This window comes from Euprymna scolopes, chromosome 41 (genome assembly GCF_053919585.1).
Source record: "Euprymna scolopes isolate OS-2025 chromosome 41, ASM5391958v1, whole genome shotgun sequence".
In the NCBI taxonomy this organism is placed as follows: Eukaryota; Metazoa; Mollusca; class Cephalopoda; order Sepiida; family Sepiolidae; genus Euprymna; species Euprymna scolopes.
The window spans coordinates 62,288,068-62,304,036 of NC_136522.1; the positions used below are offsets into that span (position 1 = coordinate 62,288,068).

General features: G+C 34.1%; 1 long non-coding RNA gene across 1 annotated transcript; it reads right to left on the minus strand.

The window, feature by feature from the left end:
- Window positions 1-1,861: 1,861 nt before the first annotated feature.
- Window positions 1,862-13,532, minus strand: LOC145266546 (uncharacterized). The gene is made up of 3 exons (XR_013864742.1): window positions 13,310-13,532; window positions 7,370-7,502; window positions 1,862-2,223 (listed from the first exon to the last, which is right to left on the minus strand). It is a non-coding gene; the product is annotated as an uncharacterized LOC145266546 (long non-coding RNA).
- Window positions 13,533-15,969: the final 2,437 nt, after the last annotated feature.

The window sequence follows — 15,969 nt, forward strand, 5'->3', positions numbered from 1 at the left end:
ATACCTCTCCTCATCATTTGTCTTGTTTGAGTGGACTGGCCATTCAACATTGTGAACATTGAAGTCAGACGTGAATGTTAGCTGAGGGATGGGTAGACAGAATATGATCAATTTTCTCAGAAATACTTTCGATGATAGAAACGCCACTGTTATGAAGGCAATAGAGGGCAAATATGAATGTGGTGCTGTGAGCAAGTGTTACTCTGAAGCACATGTAAGGCAAATTAGGATCTGCTCTGGAGGTATCCCTACCACATGAAAAGCCATCTTCAATGTAGTCACATGTTTCCATGCCCATGATTATTTTTGTGTCAAGTTTGAGTATCCTTTCATCACAAACTCATCCAGGGAAACAGTTGGTCCAATGCTAATTTCACACAGGAACAATGGGTCAGGTTTAGTCTCCTGGAAGGTTGGAATGTAGACCTCTGATGTTGGAGAAGGAGACCTGGTAGAGTTGATAAAGCTATGAAGCGTGAAGCCTATAATATGACGTGAAAATCCAATTAAGAATTATTAGTTATTTTTAACTCATATACAAGAGATGTGTAAACATTTGGTTTTAATAAAAAATGTTAACCATTTCATTTTTCTTTTAATTTTCATTATTTTTTAGTGCTTCTGTACTTTCACCTAACAAAATAACGTGTATATCGTCAAAATTGAATTTAACTTTAAAATACTATAAAAAAACATTTTCTTTTTTTAGGTAGGTAGAAGAGTACTTTATTTTGCCTTTGGTAACATTTATTTGTTGTGAATTTATTTTTGTTTTATTTGCTATAAAGCTTTGAATTATTATCGTATTTAGTTTTTTTTGTTAAAAAAAAAAAAAACTTATCCAGGTAGGTAGAAGAGTAATGTACCTTTCCTTTAGTAACATGTTTTTGTGAATTATCACCGGTCACGTGACACCCTATGAACGTCATGACAATGACTGTATCCGAAAGTGAGGTATCAATTTAGTAGAACGTTATAATTAAAAAGTGATCACTGTTGTTAAAAATCATTCAAAATTTTTGTTAAGTCTGTATTCGATGATAATCCCCAGAAAAAATGAAAAGGAAATCATTTACAGGTAGGGAGGGGGGGGGGCAAGCAAGCTGAGTCACTAATGCTGAGAGGGGGGTGGGGTGGCAATAGACAAAGGAATAGGAAGTGTCTTACAATAAGCAAAGAGATGGGAAACAGCAAACAATGAATCTGTAGGTATTTTTAGATCAAGCCTGCAGATTTGACAATGACAATAGAAACCTACAGAACAGATAACACAGGGAAGGGCAGCTTCTGGTAGCCGGGGTGGGGTGGGGACTTCAGATATCGACGCAGAGAAGACAGTTGACAATTAGATGCCGTTTGCGTCGGATGGGAGCTGATAGCGACAACGGTTGGGCAGGTTTTAGAGTTGACTGCAAAAGAGAAATAGAGACGAATTGCAACTGACAGACGAACGTAACATCGATAGAATGAGGAGAAGATACACACACGCACACATACACACACACACACACAAGTTCAACCATCAAATATATGTGAAACATTGGTGCCTGTGTTTTTCCTATTTGCTTTACTCTATTATTTTACTTTGTGGACCCACGTGTGTTCCAATCCACAGTTGCCAGCAAGAAAATGACGATCCGGCCATAAGAAGAACAGTTGAACGAAAAATCCACGACACACAACGTTGGGGGGGGGGGGGTCGGCAATCTGTCAGAGGCCACACACTTGTGGGCACAAAGCTCGTTTAGGTCCGTCAACTATGCGTGTATCATATTTTCAAACTAATAATTTGAATTCATTTCTTTTGTTTTAAATTTGATATTTCAATTTTCGTTTTTCAATAATTTCGAAGTCAAAGAAATTAAAAATTATAAATCATTTTATTCTTTATTTTCATGTTCCCCCCAAACAAGGCCACGAGGACTACTTTGACAGTGGCCAGATTTGTAGGGGAGGCATCAACTTGGGTAGGGAGTTGGGCAGCAAGATGTTTGTCTGCATTGCATTTAAATTTCTGCATGTTAGTACAGTCGGAGAAATGGGGAGCAGTAAGGAAATTCCAAAGGTAAGCAGTCCATGTATTAATAAGTTGCGAACAATGGTGCTCTTATCTATCACATACAAGTATTTTCTGTTATCCGTTGACTTTAAAATGCATAGCAGTAGACCCGTTCATTCCGATTGTTGTACCAGCGGGCGGTACACACACCGCACTTATAAGGCCTGAAAAAAAAAGGAAAATAATTAGCATTGTAACGTGTCTGATAAGGAGAGAAAAAGTAAGATAGATTATTGGGGTTGTAGGAGAGCAGTCCTGCAGTAACGTGAAAAACGGCAATATAAGTTATGGGTATGTTGATAATATTTAGTGAGCAATACACATGCACAATAAAATACTTTGAATCATCAAGGTAGTTTACAACACCAAAGTCAGCCTGATCGCTACCATCTGCTAAGTATTCGCCAAGCTCTCTCCGACGCTTGTGGAAAAAGTATGCTCCTAGTTCCGGACCTATATTAAGGTGGTGATTGAGGCTGAAGGCGGCTACATTGAATAGATGTCAGCTTTACTACATAAACAAGTTACCTGAATTGACTTTTTTTCAATAAAAATGTTAAAATAAAGCTGTAGTGTTGTTTTCTTTCGGGCGACAACTTTATCGTTCCATTTTGTATGATTCCATCTTTAATCCACATTGGTACGCAGATATAAGCCAGGTTCACAGCTTGTAATGTTAGCAACTATCCGAAGTATCCATCAACGCCCTAGAGGAGGGGGAATCTAACTTGCAAAAAAGTGCCTGGGCAGCCCTATCGGCATTCCGTAGTAAGGGCGTCTCAGATGATTAGTAATGGTCTAACCCAACTCCGTATGGCACAATCACGTTGACACACCGGTTCTTGCCAGATCATCGAAGTTAAGCAACCTTGAGCCTGGCCAGTACCAGATGAGTGACCATTTGGGAAGGCTAGGCACTGTATGTACCTTCTGGGAAGGTTGGGCATGGGGCCAGCACCCTCACCCTGTAAAAAAAACTCCTCGCTACAAAAACAGCTACAAAAAAGTTATAGATGATCTATGCCCCTCCGGGGGTTCAAGGGCTATAGATTTTTTTTTTTTTTTTTTACAAAGTGGTCACCACTTATCAAGGCCCGGAAGCCACTCAGGGATAAGGGTTATTGCAAGTACATTACATTAGTGTGGAGATTAGAGGTTATTGCAAGTACATTACGAAAGTGTGGAGATTTGATGAAGTGTTTACTTAAGGGGGCGGTTCATTAGGAATTTGTTAACGTTGGACTTTAAGACATCCAAGTTGTAGTCAGGTGGGAAGCAGGCATGGAACCCAACCCCGAGCGTTTCAAACTAAACTAAAATAGTCATAAAGCAATTGATTGCAATGTAGTGCTGATTCTGTGCAGTTCTAGGAGGTTCACCTTCCCAGGCTTTGCCTTCTCTCTTTGAGAAAGGTTTAGTTTATTGCTAATCGTCTGAGAAGTCCTAATCGGGTAATGCCGACAGGGCTGCCCAGGCACTTTTTGCAGATCAGAGTACCCCTTCTCTAGGGCGCTAACTTCTCAATCCCACTTTCCGACCCTGGTTGCACAGTTCTTGCATTGAGAGAACTAAATACCTAAATACCCCCCCTCCCCCCCCCCCAACAAAATCCCACCATTTTGTTCAGAAATGAATATACTTTCAAATGCTTTAACAAATAATAATCTACGGTTTGTATTACAATCCACAGACATACAAAAAAGTTTTTGAAAATAAAAAAAAACAAATATATAATAAATAAATATCATGAAAGGCAAGATAAGTTACTTTTTTACCTAATGTTTTAAGTGTTTTTATTTAATGTGAAATGTTTATTCGCTTCCAGAAACAAGTAACATTGATGCTACCGGAGAACAAGAAAAAATGGCTGCGATGCCTCTTTACATCTTTGAAATCTTGACAATCACTTCAAAATAAGAAATAAAACAAAATGGTGGTAAAAACCCACCCAATAAATATCACAGTAACATTTATTGGGTGGGTTTCTACCATTATTCTTTTTTATTTCTTATTTTGAAGTGATTTTTCTTGTTCTTCAGTAGCGCTTAATATCACTTGTTTTTCGAATCGAATAAACATTTTACATTAAATAAAAACACTAAAAACATATCCAGTTGGGTAGAAAAGTAATTGATCTTGCTTTTGATAACATTTACTTGTTATATTTTTGTTTTTTGACAACTTTTTCATACCTCTGCGGATTGTAATACAAACCTGTAATGTACATATATTTTGAAGAGTTTTAATTTAAAAAAATTGATAGAAATCTTAACACTATTAAACATTGTAACCTTTTTATGACCCCCCACCCCACCCCAACCCCCACGTCTTTAAAAACTCGGTACCACGTTTCTATAAGGAATTTTATCATGAAATTTTGAAATTAATCAGGAAAAACATCTCACCAAAGTTTAGTGCAGCTATAACCCTAGAACTAAAAAAAAAAAAAAAAAAATACAACAAATAACTCATTAAAATTAAACTCATTAAAATTAAACTCATTAAAATTTAATTTTTTTCGCATTTGTATGAAATCTCACATACACAGTTTTTTATCATGAGACTTTCAAATGCGAAAAACTATACAGAGGGTTGACCAGTTGTCCCCTAAAGATAACGCAAGAAGAACACCATAAAGCCGTGACATGGGTGCAGGTCAGAAAATTCGGGACTAGCTGATCTCATATGAAAATAAAAAAGAAACACACTTCCATTTATGGAACGAGGTCAAAATAATTGACAAGGATGCAAGATGAAGAGTTAGACAACTTAAAGAAGCTGCACATATGCTAAGGAAAAGAAAAATTACTAAGCAGACCGAACATAGACATCAGAAGTATATGGGAACCTCTAATTATAAAGATAAACAAAAATTGTACAACCCCCTCCTTAAAATTTCAACAGTAAAAAGAATATAATCCTGTTAAACTTTATTAAAGTTACGTTCCCTTATCAACCAAATTTTTTTCTTTCACATATATGAAACCATGTCGAAAAAAACAAAAACAACTTTAAGAATACAAAATCATCTACAGAGCCAGTAACTTTTCTCCTTTCTTTTCTAAGATGGCGACCAACATGCTTGATGAAGGTCAGAAGCTATACCGACTAAAACATTGCACAAATAATGCTCAAGATGAGAACAATAATCCGATCAAAACAAGTAATCCAATCAATCAGCCCTCATCTCAAAAATTCAGAATTGTAACATTTCATTCTAAAACTGTTTTATAAGATTTTTTTTTTCCAAAATCAGATTTCTTCCATTACGCAAGAATCAAAATGGTAGCTTTGCTCTCCATTGTTCTTGATTTTTCATTCCTTAAAAAATAAAATAGTAAAAACAGAAGGCTTAGCCTATTACTAACCCTAAGTTCGAGTGACAAGCCCTCCTCAAGATTAATGGTAGAGTAAGGTTGGTTTTTTTTTTAATAACTACCTTTAAAGTTTGAAATCCTCCAAAACTTAGTGACCATCTCCAAAAAAATATCGAGACATTCATTACATTCTACTTTGATTTCTGTTTTCGTGTATTGATAACTTAACAAATTCAGAGGTTATTTGTTTTTCTTTTAAGGTTTTAGCATATTTCAATATTTCAAACAGATAAAAATTATTGCACGATAAAAATAATTAAATTAGAACAAGAAATAATTTTTCTAATTTCGAATTATTTAATCAAGTAATAATACCATTTTTTGCTTGATTACTCAATTTAAAACGCTATTCTAGCAAATTATCTAACAATTTAATAAACAAAAATATTGTAAAAACTGAATGTAACTTGAAAATACTATGAAAAAAATTGAAGCTTTATTAGTAATCAAGTAGTCAAAAATAGCATTTTTACTTGATTAATTAATTCGAAATAAGAAAACTTATTTCTTAATTTATTCATTGCGGACTATTATCCTCATCTTTCTTAGTTGTTGTTTCACGACATTTCAGTCAAGTATTCCTTTGGCCTTCATCAGGTGCTAACTGTGACGGGATAGGAACTCTGAATCTCCTAACTGTATCCTCAGCAATTATTGCCTCCCATAGTTGTCGTCTTACCACGTTTTGGCCAAGTAAGTCTCTGGTGAGAATTGTCTGAAGATAGCGGTTTCAATCCTACCCAAAGCCGGCCAGAGGCTTACTTGGCCAAAACGTGGTGAGATGACAACAATAACTATGGATGACAGTAATTGCTGAGAATGCAGTTATGAGATTCAGAGTTCCTATCCCGTCGCGGTTACCAACTGACGTAGGCTACAGGAACAGTTGGCCGAAACGTCGTGAAACAACAATTAAAAAAGATGAGTATATTAGTCCGCAATAAATAAATGAATAAATAATGCTCATCTCAATAATGAATTCCAATTAATTAAATAAAAATGATTTTTGTTTTAATTTAATTTTTATTGTGCAATAATTTATATCAGTTTTAAATAGGTTAAACATTAAAAAAAAATAAAAGCATTGTTAATAACCGTTCTGGTCAAAAAAAAAAAAAATCCAGTGCTACAAATTCTAATTAGAGGCATGTGAGCTATAAAAAACGAAAATAGTTCAGGGAGACCTCTCTTACGGGAGAACCTCAAATTTTATTAATATCCAAGAAGTTTTTCTTTCTCTCCTCACCTCGTGCTGGCCATAGCCAGCCATTTCTCATCTTTGATTTTACACATCCATCCTTTTTGACATGCACTTTGCTTCTGCTGATCACGTGGTGTCCTATTTTTTTATTTTTTATTCTTGCACACACTTCCTAATTTGCATATGTGCCTTTTCTTTTTCGACTACTGCTGCTAATATCTTAACAAGCCGACTGTCTTACAGCTCCTGCCTGCCATTTTGAAAAATATATCGAGAAACAATATATATATATAAAAAAAAAGGTGTTTCAAAGGGAGATAACTCAGTAATAATCCCTACTAGATTTATGTCATAATGCATGCAAATTCCCATTAATCACTTAAAAATGATTTTCTTTATAAAAATAAAACTGCTTGATCAATTCATGTGATTTTTGGAATATGATATTTTCGTTTCGTCACGGGTACGCACATCATATAGATTTTTCTTTATTCTTGTTTGTTTGCATAGTAGGAATTCTTGACAAGTAACCACGTAATGGATTTTAATAAAAGGTTCAAGAAATTTTAGCATGGATGCGGACAGCGGCTTGAAGTTGCCGATTCCAAATCTACTGACAGTTTGTTTCTTAGATCATTTGTGACATACACACATACAGAGAAGTTTACTTTATACATAGGTGTTTGCACACAGAATTTTATGAATTAAAAATTTATTAAAATGATAACATACTTGCACACGGCCTTAGGATGTAGTGGGCAATAACCGTAAGGTGTCACGGTGCAAGGATCGACTTCACACTGGACTTCAGGCTTATTCCGGGGACACCCTCCATTCAAGATTGACTTGCCAGAAACATTGTGTTCTGCAAAAAAATACATTGTTTAGTCACATCTGGTTTACAAATGGCAGATACATGGATTCAATATGAAATAACTTTGAAAAGGAGTTTTAACCTTGAAATATTAGAAAAACTTAAGCATCATATAACACATGATTGATTGAAGAAGGAAAAACTTTATCAGTAAGTAGAAAATGAATACCCAATTTCCACTACTAACGATTATTACGCTGTTGTCTTGGTGGCCACTGTACATCCATTAACCCTTATCCTCGAATGGTTCTCGAGCCTTGATAAGTGGTGACTCACTTGTAAAAATTTAAAAAAAAATAAATAAATAATTCATTCAGAAAATTACAATCCGAACAAAACTTATGGGATGATCTATTTGTTCATGTTTTTTGTATAAAAAAAAAAATCAGCCACAATTACATTTACACATTTTTGTATTTAAAAATGGCGGATTGTAATTATTTTTTGTCAAAATGATCAATTGCATATTAATTTATTTTTATTTCGGACTATTATTGTGGCCTTCGTTATCTTTTAAGATGGTCTTGCTATTATTCTCATCTTTATTAGTTGTTTTTTTTTTTTTTTTTTTAATCTTTTATTGGTTTTTTGTTTATTCACAACGTTTCGGCCAACTATTCCTCTGGCCTATTTGCTAAAACTTTATAAATTTTATTTTTACTTTCTACAGATTCATTTTTCACAAATAATAATGTTTTCACCTGAAATGCGTTAGTTTAAAACATCACTATTCTACACAAGCACAGAAAAAAAAAATCTTTCAGGTTTAAATTATCTCTACTGGTTTTTGGTACTGTCTTCAAAATGGAATTGCGAGACAGTTAGCCATAAAATTGAATTTCCTTATTTAAAAATAAACTACTTGATCCATTTACGTGATTTTTGGAATACGATATATTATTATTTTTACTTGTAATTAATTTTCTACAGATTCATTTTTCACAATTTTTGGAATTTACACTAATTTCGACATGACACATAAGTACGTGATAATGTTTTCACCTGAAATGCGTTAGTTTAAAACATCACTATTCTACACAAGCACAGAAAAAAAAATCTTTCAGGTTTAAATTATCTCTACTGGTTTTTGGTACTGTCTTCAAAATGGAATTGCGAGACAGTTAGCCATAAAATTGAATCTCCTTATTTAAAAATAAACGACTTGATCCATTTACGTGATTTTTGGAATACGATATATTATTATTTTTACTTGTAATTAATTTTCTACAGATTCATTTTTCACAATTTTTGGAATTTACGCTAATTTCGACATGACACATAAGTACGTGATAATGTTTTCACCTGAAATGCGTTAGTTTAAAACATCACTATTCTACACAAGCACAGAAAAAAAAATCTTTCAGGTTTAAATTATCTCTACTGGTTTTTGGTACTGTCTTCAAAATGGAATTGCGAGGCAGTTAGCCATAAAATTGAATTTCCCTATTTAAATATAAACTACTTGATCAGTTTACGTGATTTTTGGAATACGATATATTATTTCCGTACATCATACAGATTTTTATTTAGTTTTGTGTTTCAATATAAGGGGGAATTCTGGACATGCACTATTGACTATAAGCGAATAGATATTTTGTTTACTTGCCAACAAAAATCAAGTTAACTACATGGTATGATCTGTTTGTTTAATTTTTAGCAAGGTGTTACATGTTAATTGACAAGGATGCAAGTTAAAAAGTTAGACAACTTAAAGAAGCTGCACATATGCTAAGGAAAAGAAAAATTACTAAGCAGACCGAACATAGGCATCAGAAGTATATGGGAACCTCTAATTATAAAGATAAGCAAAAATTGTACAACCCCCTCCTTAAAATTTCAACAGTAAAAAGAATATAATCCTGTCAAACTTTATTAAAGTTACCTTAAAGTTTTTATATATACATAGGGAATGGGTTATACGTTATCTCTTTTTATAGTTGCGTCTTCTCGTTGTTGCCGTTTCATTTAGTAGTTGCTATAGAAATGAGCTTCTTTCCATGAAAAAATATGACACAAGGAGATGTTCGCTGAGTTTTCTTGAAGGTTTTAGTTGGAGAGAATTGATTCAGAAAAGACAGAGACCAATGTTCCGTGAGCTAAATTATTTACCGCTTAAGTTTACTGAAATGGATGAAACGACATCGAAGCAAATGTTTTTTTGCAAAATGCTGTGCCATTATCTGTGAGCAATTCGGTCGCCCCCCCCCATTCACAGAATATACTTTGCAACTGCTTAATAACGCTAGCAGAATCCTGTTGGTGCAACTACCTCCAAATGGCAAAATGGCTAGGGCCACAGTCTATGAACGTCAAGTACAACCGAGTGCCGAAATAGGCTATATCCATAGCAACCCTGCTCCAGGTTTCCGAGACATCAAGCCTACCTGGCTTCTAATGCACCGGGGCTGGATCAATGGACTCAATTCTTTATTCAATATTCATCTTAGATTGCAAATTTTTCTACATCATTCTCTGTGTTTTAACATTACGTTATGTGGCGTTACACTTTACTTTCATAATTCTTAAAAAATAAAACTAGAAAGAAATAAATAAAAATCTGGGTCAGCTTTAACGATAACGTGGTGTCCTATTTTTATACTTTTTCTCATCGCGCAAGCTTCCTAATTTGCATATGTGTTTTTTTATCTAATATCTTCACAAGCCAGCTATCTTACGGCTCCTGCTGATATTTTTTCACATGTTTATATGCGTTCTGTTACAGTGTCTCAAAGAGCCAGTATGTCAATGTGTTCATGCCGTATATAGTGTATAGTGCAATCACGATACCTCTATTCAGTCTCGAAAGAGAAAGGATACCCCCTGTAGGGGCAGCTACACGTATAATTGTGTGGCAAGCGCTTCGACCCGTAATGGTGTTATCGTTTTTTATATATACAAGAACCCAAGTTTGTACAGCTGGGCAAACTTGAGTCCTTGTACCGGAAAAATATCCAGTAAATAAAATGTTGTTTAGTAAATCGTTATATTTTGCATTTTCTTTGCATTTCCATACACCAAACGTGGATATAAATATCACTAAAACATCTGCTGGGTCATAAGCTTCATTTCGGTACCTTACTTGCCTGGGTGCATTGCCTGTAGGCTGAGATAAACCGCATCACACACACACACATTAGAAAAATTTATGATAAGATGTTTTTATTTTCATTTCAGCAGGAAGGGAATTCCAAAGTCTAGTAGTCTGAAGGTAAAAACTATTTAGAGTAGAAGCTTTTTTTTTAGCATAGTGCATATGAGTGTGTGAGAAGATGTTGGCGGCAGGTAAGGATGGATGGTTTGCGGGGAGATTAGCAGCAGCAGCAGCCGAAAAAAAACGCGTATATGCAAATTAGGAAGTATGTGCGAGAAAAAGAAGGAAGGAAAAGGAGAGAAAAATACAGCACGTGCTCAGGGCAGAAGAAAAGTGTGCGCCAAAGAAAATGGACGTGTAAAGTGAAAGCGAGAAACGGCTGGCTGTGGTCGGCGTGAGGTGGGAGAGGAAAAATGTACACTGGGCGAGATGGACAATGGCGAGAGACTTTTAAGTGGTGTCGAAACAATTATAACGGTAGTACAAAAAAAAATTTTGTTGAAAAAGAAAAAAATGCCGACCCAGTTTTTATTTATTTATTTCCAGTTTTATTTTTAGGATTTACTAAAGTGAAGTACAGGGTGACCCCCCCCCCCCAAAAAAAAAACGGGCCCCAACTCTAATTAGGCCCCGTTTCTTAGTGTTTTGTCCGAATGAAATGAAACTTTAGTCATAACTAGTTTATTATATTCAAAACATCACCTCAAAACACTAGGGTCTTTGACCTTTTTTTCTCCGTTCTGCAGCAAATGTTCTAGATGGCCTCCATTTAGCTTTTGTTTTTTTGGGGTCACCCTGTATAATGGTCACGTTACATCAATGGTTAAAGGGTGGGATTTTGCCGCTTGTCGAGTTAGTCAAGAGTCTGTACACCGAGGGAACACAGATGCTATTACTAAATTTAACAGATAATGTAAATTTAAATATTGAATATTTAATAAGCAACCAGCAACCATACCAGTCGTCTCTACAGATTTTAATTGTCAAATGAACATTGGTCTGTAATGATTTTTTAATACATAGTTCCCTGTATATATGTGTTTACTAGCTAGACGCCTGGTGTTGCCCGGTCGTACAATATTTAAATTTATGTAGATTACGTATATATTATTATAGAATCAATCCTTAATTGAATATTATATATTACGAGGAATAATTTGTCTGGTGGACTAATTCGCAAAAAAAAAAAAATAAAAAAATAATAATGATAATGTCGTTCATCAAATTCCGTCCGTGTTTGTTTACAATATCATGTCAGCTGATATTTGAGCTTGGCGATCTTAAAAATAGTCTTTCTTCTCTTATAGATAAAAATAAAGAATTCTTACGAGGGAATATTTTATGTTACACCAACAGCGGTGTAACGTAAAATATTCCCCTGTACAAATTCTTTTTATTTATCTATAATAGAAGAAAGACTATTTTTGAGATCGTTTTTTTTTTTTTTTTTTTTTTCCCTCTCGATTCTTGATGCTTATTGGATGAACTTCTGTACAAAACATATCTAAGAACACTGCCAGACATATAAATTAGCTTTGTGTGAAATTTGGAAAAGATAGGTTCAGCAAGAAGAAGAAACACACACACACACACACACACACACACACACACACAAACAAACAAACAAACAAACAAACAAACAAACAAACAAACAGACTTTTATTTAATAGTAGAAATAGTTATTATTTAAAAATTTTGAATAACCAGGCAAACTGTTTTAGAAAACACGTTAAGATGCAAAAAAAAAAAAAAAAAAATATATATATATATTTTTATTTTTAAATTGAAACATTTCTTCTTAATTATTTCGGATGGCGATTGTAAGGATTTGTAATTATTTCTCTACTGGATCATTTTTCGTGATTTTTGGAATTCATACGAATTTCGATAAGACATAATGAGTACATGATAACGTTTTCGCCTGCAAATGCGTTGATGAAAAACATCACTATTCTACACAAGCACGAAAATTTTTTTTTTTTTCAAGTTTGAATTATCTCTAATGGTTTTGGCTAATAGCACCGCGAGACAGTCACTCCTCGGTTAGCCATAAATTTTGATTTTCCTATTTAAAAATTAAACTACTTCATCAATTTACATGATTTTTGGAATATGATATTTTATTTACGTCACGGATGTGTACATCATACAGACTTTTTTTTAACATTTAGTTTTGTTTTTCAGTATAGGCGAATTCTAGAATACAGAGAGTTGCCTTTAATTACAAGCCAATAGATATTTCGGTGTTTGTTAAAATATAATCGACTGATCATTTTTTTTTTTTAATATGTCGTTCTAAACAAAAACAACAGTACTTACATAATTTTCATGTCGAATATAGTAATATATCTAAAAATTACGAAAATTCATCGAGTAGAACAACTACCATTGTTTTTTTAGTTAAAAAAAAAACGGTGTTAAGAAAGCAGTCCGCCATTAAAGTGTCGAAAAAGGAGATAAGTATGCTCCCTGTATTCGCAATCTTCACGGTGTTTACATCAAAGGAAAATACAATTTCCTCCAATTTTCCGTAAAAATTACTTTTAACTATTAATAATTTTCTATTCTATGAATTTTCGTAAATTTTGGATATATTACTATTTTCGACATGACAAGTAAGTACTGTTGTTTTTTGCTTGAAACGATATATTAATAAAAAAAACCGATCTGTCGACTCTATCTTAACAAGCACATTTTCTTTACTTACCAACAAAAATCGATCCGACGATCAGCAGTAGTACGCACATATAAAGCTTAAGCTTGGCCATATTAGAAAACTTTGGGCAAAACGCTTCTCAAACAGTGAACCAACTTTTAAAAAATCACGGCACACCGTGTAGACCTTTTATAGATAAATGTGTGGCACGTTTTGCGCTGTATATGTCAATAAAATGGAGACATGTGATGTCCTAACTACGCCTTCTGCCGATTGGGTTACACGTTCGCGAAAAAAGGTCAAGCGCAATTAGGATTCAAGGAAAAAAAAAAATCGGTTAAAAACAGATTTGCGTTTCAAATTCCATTAAACTGAACGTGAGGCTAGTTACTCCCTGTCGTTGGCCTTTTGGTCAAGATCAAAGTGTAGTATCTGTTCTTCAGATGCTGCATTTCTATTTCTTGTTCTCTTTCGGTGGAGGAGAAATCCTTCACGACTGAGACAATTTTTATTTTTGTACCTTTTCTCCACGTTAAAAAACGACCCTGGTGTCTAACTCTGTCCCGTGGGGAGGCATAGTAAATAGGTACTCCCTATTTGCGTCCACACGAGTTAGATATAAGACCATTTTTTTGTATGTAAAGAAATTCCAGCGGTGTTTGTGCAGAATGATTGGATTTTTATAAAACAAACGAAATGTTTGCTTACATTGGTGCAACTGCAAGGTGCAAGGGTGCACACACTTTTTAAGTAAAATCTGGTACTTGTACAGTTTAATCAAGACATAAAAAAAAAAATGAAAATATCGAAAAAGGGTTATATTTTACGTATCTATTATGGAATGAAGTTCTCCGAAAAAAAATTTCACTAAATTTCATCAAGTAGTTTTTATTTTACAGCGAAAAAGCAATTTGTTATAATACCGAGCAAAAGATTCGATTTTTAGGAAGAAAAGCTAGTAATAAAGATGGGGAGGGAGTGTTGGCGCTTTGCATGGAGTTATCTCCCGTGTCGTTTCTAAAATTCAAACAAAAATTTTAAACAAATCCAAGATCTCTGCCTTTCAACGCGCTCTCATAAAAACGTGTTTTTCCGCTGTAAAAAAAAAAAAAAAAAAAAAAAAAAAAAACGATCAAATTAAGTGAAATTTTTTTCGGAGATCTTCATGTCAAAACGGATACGTACAATATAATTTTTTTTTTATATATTTTCATTTTTTTAATGTAGAAGTACCAAAAAAACAATTTATGATACCGAGCAAAAGGTTTGATTTTTAGGAAGAAAAGCTAGTATTAAAGATGGGGAGGGAGTGTCGGCGCTTTAAAATGAGTTATCTCCCCCGTGGCGCGTTAAAAAAAATTCAAAGATGGCTACCTTCAACGCGCTGTCATAAAAAAAACAAAAAAACTATTCGATCAAATTAAGTGAATTTTTTCCGGAGATCTTCAGTCCAAAGCAGATATGTACAATATAACATTTTTACTGTCCAAGTACCCAAAAGAGGTATATGGTTAAGTCTAAACGATCTAACACGTATTAAAAATGCAAAACACATTATTTATAAATATATTGTAAATCTCTACTCTTATATAAAAGTCACTTTGTGTGAGTGAGTTCCTCATAGGTTCCGAAACGGCTGAGCCTATATTTTGCAAATTTCACACAAAGCTAATTCATGTATGATTCAGTTCACATAAAAAATACACATAAATAATGCAGTCATGGAGGTAGCACATTTCATGATGTTGAGGTCCTTTGTGAGTAAGTTCCGTGATTGTCCATGAGCATCAGTTGAATGTCGCGGCTTATAGTGTCAGAATCTCATCATTCACTCCAGAAGAGTTCAGGTGAAACAGTGTTGCAATTCTCAATGTGAATGAAAAAACCTCAGCATCTTCTGAAAAAGGGCAGCACACCAATGTAACGATTAGTTAAAGTAAAAAAAAGAAAAAAGAAGGGTACTTGTACAGTTTAATCAAGACATTAAAAAATGAAAATATCAGAAAAAAAGTTTAAATTGTACGTATCCGTTATGGAACGAAGTTCTCCGAAAAAAAAAAATTCACTTAATTTCATCGAGTAGTTTTTTTTTTTTTTTGTTTCTTTTATCTTTATTTTTTTTTTACAGCGAAAAAACTATTTGTTATGATACCGAGCAAAAAGTTAGATTTTTAGGTAGAAAAGCTAGTATTAAACATGGGGAGAAAGTGTCGGCGCTTTAAACTGAGTTATCTCCCTGTGGCGTTTCTAAACTCCAAACAAAATTTTAAAAAACAAATCCAAGATGACTGCCTTCAATGCGCTCTCATAAAAACAAAACAAAAAAAAAAAACTACTCGGTCAAATTAAGTGAAATTTTGTTCAGAGATCTTCAGTTCAAAACGGATACGTACAATATAACTTTTTTTTGTTGATATTTTCAGTTTTTTAATGTCTTGATTAAACTGTACAAGTACCAAAAAAATCTTTAAAGCGTTTGTCGAACTCTGACAGACAACTGCCAATTCGTTTTATCTAGTGTAGACACTCAAGCTGCGTACAGGATGGCCCTTGTGTCTCCAGCTCTACCGTGAGGTTGTAGAAGTTTGCCAAGTGCCAACTTTTTTTTTTTTTTTTTTTCAATATCATGCGATCGACCCACAATGTCTCCGCGATTGACCAGTCGATTATGATTGATGTAATGGGCACCCTGGTTCAAACCAATGTATTTC